The following is an 11,400-nucleotide window of genomic DNA, read 5'->3' as shown; positions in this document are numbered from 1 at the left end:
TTCAGCTTTTGTTTTGGTTCTATTTTCTGAAATTCAAGAGCAAGTCTTTTTGCCTCTGAAAAATCTCCTACCTCTCCTGTAATTATCTAAGAAGGTTGCAATGATATTTTACATCAGTGGTTCTACATAAAACTAAATATAAAATTATGGTGGAGATAATTAATTTTTCTGTATCACTTAATCAGGGTCATTAAGGTTTAACACTGCTCTTAAACTGCTAAAAATAATAGCATGATTTCAAATGATTTTTATACTTTGGTAATAACATAGATCATGTTCAAAAGATAGTTGCTCAAGTCCATTCTCTAGTAGGTCTGTGTCTTTATTCCCGTCTTACCCCTAGGTTCTTCATGACATTTTTTTCCTTAGATTCCATATATATGTGTTAGCATAAGGTATTTGTCTTTCTCTTTCTGACTTACTTCACTCTGTATGACAGACTCTAGGTCCATCCACCTCAGGATATGGGGAGGGGGAAGGGTAAGCTGTGACAAAGTGAGAGAGTGGCATAGACACATATACACTACCAAACATAAAATAGCTAGTGGGAAGCAGCTGCATAGCACAGGGAGATCAGCTTGGTGCTTTGTGACCACCTAGAGGGGTGGGATAGGGAGGGTGGAGGGAGACACAAGAGGGAAGAGATATGGGAACATATGTATAACTGATTCACTTTGTTATAAAGCAGAAATTAACACACCATTGTAAAGCAATTATACTCCAATAAAGATGTTAAAAAAAAAGATAGTTGCAATTATTACAAGAGTTATTTTATGGTTTAATTCTTATACCTGATCTTCAAAACATACTCCATATATACTCTGTTAATATGGATATCACTTTTAATAATGTTGTTTTCCCATTACTAGTTTTTGGGAAGAGTTAACTTCATACAAATAAATAATGTGTCATGACAATAATTTATAAAAATTTCTCTTAGATTAACTCTTAAGATCACCTAATGATAAAGGCACAATAGCAATAAACTTTTTGATTTTGTGTTCTAACCTCAGAAAAACAGCTTGAGAGGCTATTATGCAAACCATACAATCTAAGTTCACTAAAATTAAAAATAAGATGGAAATTTTATGATAAAGCCACATGCTAACTTTTGGAATTATTTCAGTATTTTCATACTTTTTTCCTTCACATATACATGGTATTATTATGTATTTCTTTAAAAATGTCTCACACAGTTTTTCCTAAGAGAAATAAATGCCATAACATTGTTGGTTATCATCACTTCACATTATAAGGTACTATGCTTCAAGAATTCTAATGTTTTTCATTCACTCAATTGGAATCTTATCCTTCAAAGTTATATCACAAAGTTACATTACAAAGAATGCAACCAAAAATAATTTATATGACAAAATCTTTGGTTAATTCTGAAATACTGTCATGCTATTTTTACTTTTTTTTTTTTTTAATTTCTTCGAATTTGCTGTAACAAGAGTCAGTCTTTCTACTAGAAAATCAAGTCGCCTTCAGTTATAGCTACCGACCAAATCAAGTATGCAGAGCAGTGGAGTAGAGAAGAACGATCCACCCTGAATCTGCATGGTATCCATCCTATTATACAAATATGAAATCTTCTAGACTATTTATAAATGCCTCTCAAATTAAGCTTTTGATTTGTGTATGTACTTATTTGTTTAAGAAAGGGTATAATGGCCTCTAGTAGTACAGAAAAAAAACACCAATGCTTACATCTTCAATGCAATAATAAAAATATTTTGTAATTAAAATTTATGAAGCTCATGCACAAGTTGTTCATGTTGCATTGTAATTTTTGAAATAATTACCCTCAATTCATTTATGCAAATAAACACTTAGTAAGATACACTCAATTGTTACATACATAAAGCGCCTACTTAAGTATAGGTTATAAGGTTATTGAGCATGTTTCACTGTAGAGGCTAAAATATGTAACTCATATTTTATAACAAAGGAAATTCAGCCTTAAGAATTTGTATTTTAGGACAATGTACTATACTGTAAGGACAAATGCCATTTTCACACCAAGTTTTCTGTCTCCTGAACGTAAAATCTCAATAAAATCAGCACTCAATGTAATGGTGGGACATTTAACTATGGAATTTAAAGAATTAGCTCTTCAATAAAAATTGTGATGATATTTTATGAGAATTAATAAAAGAATGTGGAGTATTATAATGGCATGGATTTTTAATATAAAAGCACATGCAATTTTTTAAAAGGTTTTAATTTTAAAAATTTGTTATTGTGTTTATAATGTACATCAGTCTTAATTTCAAACAATTTTTATAAAATGCAAGACTTATTTGGTAATTTTTATATTGGACTTAATTGCTAACATTCTTTAGGTCTCATCAAATATACAAAGTAAAAACAGAGATTTCGTTGCTATCTTATTTAGGAGACTGAATTATTTTAATCATTGGATATTGTAAATGAAGCAAACTGGTGCCCATTTTCTCAGAAGTTTTCTTAGGAATAACTAAAGAAGGATTTCCACAGTTTTGTCAAGTTAGCATAAAACAATATTTGTTCCAACTTCTCCTCCCCTCTTCCTCTCTTTCCTTCTCTCCTCTCTTTACCTCCATTCATTCCTTCCTTTTGTGTTATGTTTAATATTTTTATTATTTTTAAATATACATGCATTAAAATTTACTGCTTTTGGTGTAGAAGTCTATGAGTTTTAGTTCATGTATAGGTTTGTCTAATGAGCACTATGATCAGGATACAGAAGAGATCCATCACCCCAAAAACTCGTTTGTGTTGCATCTGTCGTGAACACTCCCTCCAAACCTAACCTCTAACATCCACTGATCTCTGTTCCTACAGTGTTTCCTTCTCTAAAATATATAAAATGGCATCGTATAGTTGGTGTTCTAAGCAGACTGTTTCTTTGTTCCTGATTTTCTGCCAAAATCTGTTTCTCAACACTTCTCCTTAATTTATTCCTTTCCAATACTTTATTTTCCAACTTAACACAATTTTGCTGAAAAAGAAAAGAAATTCTGACTGGTGCAAAGGAAATTATTGCAAATAATCTGTATATTAGAAACTAAAGGTTGCTAACTTTGGAATAATGACTTTTGGTTACTGCATGTCACATTTTAATTTATATGTTTAAACATAGAGTAGTCATAGTTTATACTATTTTTTATTATTGATTTCCATTTATATCATCTCATGTGCATTAACTGGTCATTAAAAATTTGTAAATTTATTCCATAATTATTAATTGCTTATAAAAATGCAGATTCTGTGGTTCTGTTGTGAATAAGCATAGGTAAGACCTTCATGTACCCTGTAGCCCAGTATGAAATTTACACTTGACAATTTGTAAGTGTAAACAATTACAAATACAATATTTGTAAACAATACAAACATTGTAAACAATACAAATACATTTTTCCCGAGGCATCTATTTTGTTTTTAATATTTTAATTACAATTATTATATTATAATTATTATTACATACCTATATCTATAAACTCAGATAAACCTTTTAAATTATTTTCTAAGGATTTTCAAGGAAAAAATAGTTGGGATAAAGGGTATAAATCTTTTACAGTTCTTGATAAATGCTTGAAAATTATTAATGAGAAAGTACCATCTGATAAATATTATGAGAACGTCCCTCTCACTGCATACTAGCCAGGAATGAAAGTTAATAAATGAACTGTTTGCCAGCAAATTGTCTCTTGACCTTTTCATTATTTCTCTAATTATTTCTAGTGAGTTGAATTGGTCCCCCATAAAAAAAAATTATTTCCTTTAATTGTCTGCTTAGAAATTTTACACATTTTAATTGTAGTTCTCATAATTTTTATGTAGATTACTGAATAACAATGTTTTTAGTTGGTTGTTACATTTGTAACAAACACAGTTCCCATTAATCTGTCATTTTCACGATTTTAGCAACCTTGCTTAACTCACTTATAACGAACCTTGCTTAACTCAGTTATAACAAATTTTAATCAACATATGAAATTGCTTTTATTAGAATTAATCCTATACTGCCTAGTCTAATCATGTCATCAGTAAGTCATACAATTTAACATAGTTTTTTTTTTTAATGTACTAATACCTTTTTTTTTTTTTTTTTTACTTATTTTTGGCTGCATTGGGTCTTCGTTGCTACACGCGGGCGTGAGCTACTCTTCGTTGCAGTGCGCAAGCTTCTCATTGCGGTGGCTTCTCTTGTTGCGGAGCACGGGCTCTACAGCGCAGGCTCAGGAGTTGTGGCACACGGGCCTAGTTGCTCCGCGGCATGTGGGATTTTCCCAGACCAGGTCTCGAACCTGTGTCCCCTGCATTGTCAAGAGGATTCTTAACCACTGCCCCACCAGGGAAGCCCTTTAACATAGTTTTTAATTAACATATTGAATATATGTAAGGGTCTTCTAAGAAGCAGATCCCAAGACAGGATTAAAATGCACAGGTTTTATATTAGGAGAAATGTCCATGTGAGACAAACTAGGGAAGAAGCCAGGTAAGACTGGGAGAGCCTCAGACAGTGACATAAGCGTGATTCCAGGTTAAGGAGAGAAGGACGGTTGGGAAGACACTTCCTAGACTGTCACACAGTTTTAAGAAGTTTTGGCAAAGCATTTGCGGTGTTCTAGAATCCAAAAAAGACCTACCAGGCACTGTGCATCTTTCTCTGTGATAGGGGATGATGCAAGATTTAGCCCTTGTCTTTTATTTCGGAGGGAATGTGTTAGCACACTCCAGATCACTGGAACCTTAAAAATTTCATGGAAATGGTTTGCTATTTTTTTTTTTTTTTAAGTGTTCCAGGATCTTACTAGGGAAAATGTCTTGTTGAGAGCCACCAGTAAGACTGCAAAGCAAGTCACACCCTCAGGAAAGGAGAGGAAGAAAAGATGAGGTGAATGAGTCTTAGGGTACTGTGCAGTCTAAGAAAGGTCCAACAAGGCACTGGGGAGTGTTCAAGCCAAGATGAGCCTTCAGAAAAGACCTGTGAATCCTAGAAATGGATTCGCCTTGGTATCTCTGGCACGCTCCTTCTTAGACTGGAAAGCCTGGCTTTGGTGCAGATGTCTCAGTGGGTTTCAGAGTCCAGTGACTGGGGTCCTTGATCAGTGACACTCCCTGTAATTGCAGTCTGACAAGCACATACTCATGGACACCATAATCTATTTTACAGTATTAGCATGCATGTGTTTAATAGCAAAATATATATAACATGGACTATGGTGTCGGACAGAAATAAGATTAAATCCTATTTCTACCATCTTTAGCAGCAGGACCATAAATTAGATAAGTTCCATCTCTGAGACTGTTTCCTCAGCTGAATAAGTGGATATAATAACACTGTACTATATGAGCAATAAATAAATAATATGTAAAATAGCTGGCTCTGAGTAGGTAAGCAAGATAAGTGTTATGCAATGTTAGCTCTAAGATTTTCTCTATCTGTAGAGTAAGGCTAAGATTATGATCAATCATGAATCTGAATGTGGCTCAAATAGTTAAGAAAATGGCACCTTAGAAACCACATGCATAAATTTAAAGAATTAAGGGCTTTGGTTTCTGTAATTAGGAGTCCAAGTCTCAGACACAGATGCACACTATCGTCTTTGTGGATGTGAATAATTCACTGATGACAAAGAGTTTTGGCTATAGGGAAAGCTATAGAATGAAGAGCTAAATCATTCAGGGAATTAACAGAAGTGTCAAGGCATTTTGAACCTATTCAGATATTAAAGCATTCTTAGAAGAACAAAATGAAAAAATAAATAAATAAAGCATTTCTACATGCCAGAAATACCAGCATAATTATCAATGATATCTGAATTAAGATAACCTCACAGAGGGAATTTCCTGGCAGTCCAGTGGTTAGGACTCAGCGCTTCTACTGCAGGGGCCATGGGTTCAATCCATGATCAGGGAACTAAGATCCCGTAAGCTGCGCAGTGTGGCCAAAAAAAAGAGATAAGCACATAGATTGTATAGATACTTGTGATTTTAACTCTCTCTAAATTTTATTTTACGGTTAACTATGAATTTGTGAAATTTCTTGTACCTACATTCTAATTCAGTATATAAAGTAACATAGGGAAATGTATGTTGCACATTCACTTGTGGTACTTGTGTCTAGATCCACTTGGACTTAAAGGCAAAGAAAAAAGACTAACCTCATCCATTACACATAACAGTTACAATAAACAAAAGATTAGGTAAAATAAAAATTACAGTGCCCAAGTACCTGAAGTATAGGAGGAGTTTATCAAGAGGATTAATTCCCTCTAATGAAAAATCACTTTTCTTGAATAGCAGACTTTTAATGGTAACAAGTATAAATGGTTTAGAATGAAACATAGATATTCTGAGTAGAATATTTAGTAGCCTGCAGTGATTTGGTCAGTATAATTTTCAAATCATTTACCATTTAATATTGATAACTCCTACCAAAATGATTCATGCAGGGAAAATGCTTGTGCTTTAGCTACAGTTGGATTTTCCAAGCTAACATCAATTAATTTATATAAAATGAAATCAGAGCTAATTATATTCATCTAGTTGTTTACTAAATGTTCTTTAATGTCTCTTGATTCTAGTAAGCTCTTATTGTATTCAATAAATTGAGTATTATGAAATCTGTTGGCACAGAGATTTTATAAAGAATTGATAGAATTGAGGAGATGAAGTTAAAAAGAGAAGGTAAAAATGTGCTACACTTCAATAATGTCTGAAGAAACTTTTACAGATATTGTAATTTTCAAATGTATAATATGTTTACAGATTTGCCCTGCATTTAGTCTGTCTTGTTTTATTTTGATTTTTGTTGAGTCTCTTGCCTGCTTGCTAAAAGCTAGAATGCTTTAGGCCCATGTACAATTGAAAGCAGAGGCATCCTTGAGCTTTAAAGCATTGAACAAACTGGAAAATGCATCATACCACATACGGAAGTGAAAGAAGTCTGTGTTTTTGTGTTTTCCTTTTTAAATAAAAATTTTCAAAAGGTTAAAAAAAAAGAGACAAGGTTGATAAAAGGAAAAAAAAAAGGCATGTATCCCTTTCCCTGTTTGTGGACACAGAATTATGTTATATGCTCACTTTCAAATCCATTCCTATTATGAGTTACAATGTTTATCATCTGTTGGTTATATTGTAAATATTGGGTTGGCCAAAAAGTTCATTTGGTTTTTTCCCATAAGATGGCTCTAGTAGCGCTTAGTTGTCTTTAACTTCATTCAAAACAATTCTGTTAGACTGCATTGTGACAACTGTCATATCAGTGTGCATTAAAAAAAAGCTTATCAAAATTGTTGAATTTTTGTGTAATCATTTTAATATTGAAGATGGAAGAAAAAAGCAAGATTTTCAGCAAATTATGCTTTATTATTTCAAGAAAGGTAAAAAAAGCAACTGAAACGCAAAAAAAAGATTGGTGTAGTGCATGAAGAAGGTGCTGTGACTCATCAAATGTTTCAAAAGTGGTTTGAGAAGTTTCGTGCTGGAGATTTTTCGCTGGATGATGTTCCACAGACAGGTAGGCCAGTTGATAGTAATCAAATGGAGACAGTAATTGAGAACAATCAACATTATACCATGCGGGAGACTGCAGACATATTCAAAATATCCAAATCAAGCATTGAACATCATTTGAACCAGCTTGGTTATGTGAATCACTTTGATGTTTGGGTTCCACATTAGTTAAGCGAAAAAAACCTTCTTGACCATATTTCCACACGCAATTCTCTACTGAAACATGACGAAAACATTCACTTTTAAAACAAATTGTGATGGGCCATCAAAAGTGGACACCGTACAGTAATGTGGAACAGAAGAGATAGTGGAGATAGAGATCACCACCAACCACACCAAAGGCCGGTCTTCATCCAAAGAAGGTGATGTTGTGTATACGGTGGGACTGGAAGGGAGGTCCTCTATTATGGGCTCCTTCCAGAAAACCAAACAATTAATTCCAACAACTACTGTTCCCAATTAGACCAACTGAAAGCAGCATTTGACGAAAAGCTCCCGGAATTAGTCAACAGAAAGCACATAGTCTTCCATCAGGATAATGTAAGACCACATGCTTCTTTGATGGCCAGGCAAAAACTGTTACAGCTTGGCTGGGAAGTTCTGATTCACCATCTGCCGTATTCACCAGACATTGCACTTTCGGATCTCCATTTATTTCAGTCTTTACGAAATTCTCATAATGGAAAAAATTTCGATTCCCTGGAAGACTGTAAAAGGCACCTGGAACAGTTCTTTGCTCAAAAAGATGAAAAGTTTTGGGAAGATGGAATTATGAAGTTGCCTTAAAAATGGCAGAAGGTAGTGGAACAAAACAGTGAATGCATTGTTCAATAAAATTCTTGGTGAAAATGAAAAATGTGTCTTTTATTTTTACTTTAAAAACCGAAGGAAATTTTTGGCCAATCCATAGTTTTTCAGTGTTCTAGTTCTGTTTTTATTTTTACTCATAACTGAAAAATATTATTTCTCATTACAAGCTTTCATATATGTCTGAATTTTTTTCTCTAAATACTTAATTTTTATACATTGGCTGGTTGTGATATTTATTTGTTGGGTAAAAAATTTTAAATATTTTTCAAAGTACATATACTGGGTCTTCTTTTAAAGGAGAAAATCCAATAAATGATTTTTTTATCTTCCATAAAAAAGACAGTAGGTTTGAGGAATGGGTTCTGATATTCCTGTGTCCCATTATCAGATTCCCCTAATTCATTTTTTAAAATATATTTGACATATAACATTGTGCCAATATAATGTGTATAACATGTTAAACTGATACATTAATACATTGTGATGTGATTACCACTGTAGTGATAATTAGAACCTTTACTGAATTACATAATTATCATTTCTTTTTAGTGGTTTAAAACATTAGGTTCTAGTGTCTTAGCACATTTAGTGATTATAATACAATATTGTTCTCTATATTTATGATACTGTCCACTAGATCTCTAGGACTTATTTACCGCTCAATGCCAAGTTTGTACACTTAAACAGCAAATGTTCTATCCACCCACCACCGTCCCCTGTAACCACCATTTGGCTCTCTGTTTTTATGAGTTTGGCATTTTTAGATTCCACATATAAATGATATGGTGCAGTATTTTTTTCTCTGTCTGAATTATCTCACTTAGCATAATGTGCTCAAGGTCCATCCATGTTATTGGGAAAGGCAGGATGTCTTTCTTTCTCATGGCTAAATAATATTCCAATGTATATAGAGTGGACACTTGAACAACATGGGTTTGAACTTCCTGGGTCCACTTATAAGAGGATTCTATTTCCACTAAATATATTCATACTACATGATCCAAGTTTGGTTGAACCCCAGGATATGGAACCATGGAAATGGAGGGCTATCTATAAAGTTATACTCCATTTATCCATTGTGGGGAGGGTTGGCATATACACCACCATCTTTTATCCATTCATCTGTTGATGGGCATTTAGGTTGTTTCCATATCTTGGATATTGTAAAAATTGCTGCAATAAACATGGGAATGAATATCTCTCTTAGATATCCTGTTTTCATTTTCTTTGAGTATATACCCAGAAGTAAAACTGCTGGACCATATGGAAGTTCTATTTTTAATTCTTGAGGAACCTCCATGTCATTTTCCATAATGGCTGCACCAATTTACATTCCCACCAAGAGTGTACAAAGGTTCCCTTTTAGTCACATCCTCACCAAGACTTGTTATCTCTTGTCTTCTTAATGATAGCTATTCTAACAGGTATGAGGTTATATCTCATTGGTTGTTTTGATGTGTATTTCCTTGAGGATTAGTGATATTTTCATCTTTTCACGTACCCATTGGCCATTTGGATATCTTCTTTGGACATATGTCTATTTAGTTCCTCTGCTCATTTTTTAATTGGATTTTTTGTTGTTATTGAGTTGTATAAGTGCTTTACATATTTTGGTTATTAACCCCTTAGCTCAAATACGATTTGCAAAAGCTTTCTCTCATTCTGCATGATTTTTTGTTGTTGTTTCTTTTGCTGTATAGAAGCTTCTAAGTTTGGTGTGCTCCCATTTGTTGATGTTTGCTTTTGTTGTTTTTGCTTTTGGTGTCATATCCAAAAAATCACTGCCAAGATCAATGTCAAGGAGCTTCCTCCTATTCCCTGTATTCTTGAACACAAGTCAGCTCTATGACTTTTGCCAAGACTGACTACTCTCAGGGGGACAGGAGAGATGAAAAAACAAATGGAGGAAAGAGGGTCCAGAGAACAATGTAAGGCCCAAATGTACATGACAAAAAATAAGATGACTTCCAGCAATATTTCATAGCCTTTCAGTAAGGACAGACATGTGGTCCTTCACTTTCTTATTGAGAAAAGCTAGATAAACTTGGTGAAAAGAGAAGCGAAAAGACTGAGTTTCCATATAGTGCGTACTCACCCTATCAATCCCATGAAAGAAGCAAAATGTCAAGCAGGACAACCTTGTGCTTAAAGGTTCGGTCTAATGAAGACAATCATAAACATCATCTGGAACAAAAATATCATTCTCTAGGGTAGAATAGATGACTGTGCCAAACCCTAACAGTCAGTGCTCTGCTGTGGTTGGGTCATCAGAATTATTAGAGATCAGTCATCCTTAATCAGAAATTCAGCATATTTAATAAACAAAGAGAAACAGCATCACTGAGCACTAACTATATGTGAGTAGTTCCTTTGTACTTTTTCAAGGTATGATTTCTTCCAAAATAGAAATGGAAGCCACTTGTGAATAGTCATGGCAGACCCAAAGAGTAACAGACAAGTAATTACTAAGACAGTTGTACAAGAATGGCTTCATGCTTGCTTCAACAGAACATATACTAAAAATTGGAACGATACAGAGAAGATCAGCATGGCACTTGCGCAAGGATGATATGCAAATTCACAAAGCATTCCATATGTTTGGAGTTTGGGATTAACATATACACACTGCTATACATAAAACAGATAACCAACAAGGACCTACTGTAGAGCACAGGGAACTATACTCAATATTTTGTAACAACCTATATGGAAAAGGATCTGAAAAAGAAAAAATATTTATAAATATACACACACACATATATAACTGAGTCACTTTGCTGTACACCTGAAACTAACACAACATTGTAAAGCAACCATACTTCCATTTAAAAAAAAAAGAATAGCCTCAATGGCCTTAGCATTTATCTTTTAAGAAGTGACTCACAATGAGCGCTGACAAACAGATTATCTGTTCATAAACAATAAGAGATTTTGTGTTGATTATTTAAGTTTACATCCAAGACAGTTGCAAGTTAACCATTTAATTTTAGAAAATACCCCCTTTAGGCTTAACTACATTCCCTTTTCATTTATTAGTTCTGTAACTGACTGAATAGAAATAATGGAAGTATTTACTTCTCCTGA

At 33.7% G+C, this 11,400-nt stretch overlaps 1 non-coding gene across 1 annotated transcript; it reads left to right on the top strand.

Annotated features, from left to right (window-relative positions):
- Nucleotides 1-10,810: 10,810 nt before the first annotated feature.
- Nucleotides 10,811-10,916, top strand: LOC116754875. Its single transcript, XR_004350204.1, has one exon. It is a non-coding gene; the product is annotated as a U6 spliceosomal RNA (small nuclear RNA).
- Nucleotides 10,917-11,400: the final 484 nt, after the last annotated feature.

Source organism: Phocoena sinus, chromosome 5 (genome assembly GCF_008692025.1).
Source record: "Phocoena sinus isolate mPhoSin1 chromosome 5, mPhoSin1.pri, whole genome shotgun sequence".
In the NCBI taxonomy this organism is placed as follows: domain Eukaryota; kingdom Metazoa; phylum Chordata; class Mammalia; order Artiodactyla; family Phocoenidae; genus Phocoena; species Phocoena sinus.
The sequence above is the reverse complement of the archived record's forward strand: the minus strand, read 5'-3'. Positions and strand labels throughout refer to the sequence as shown.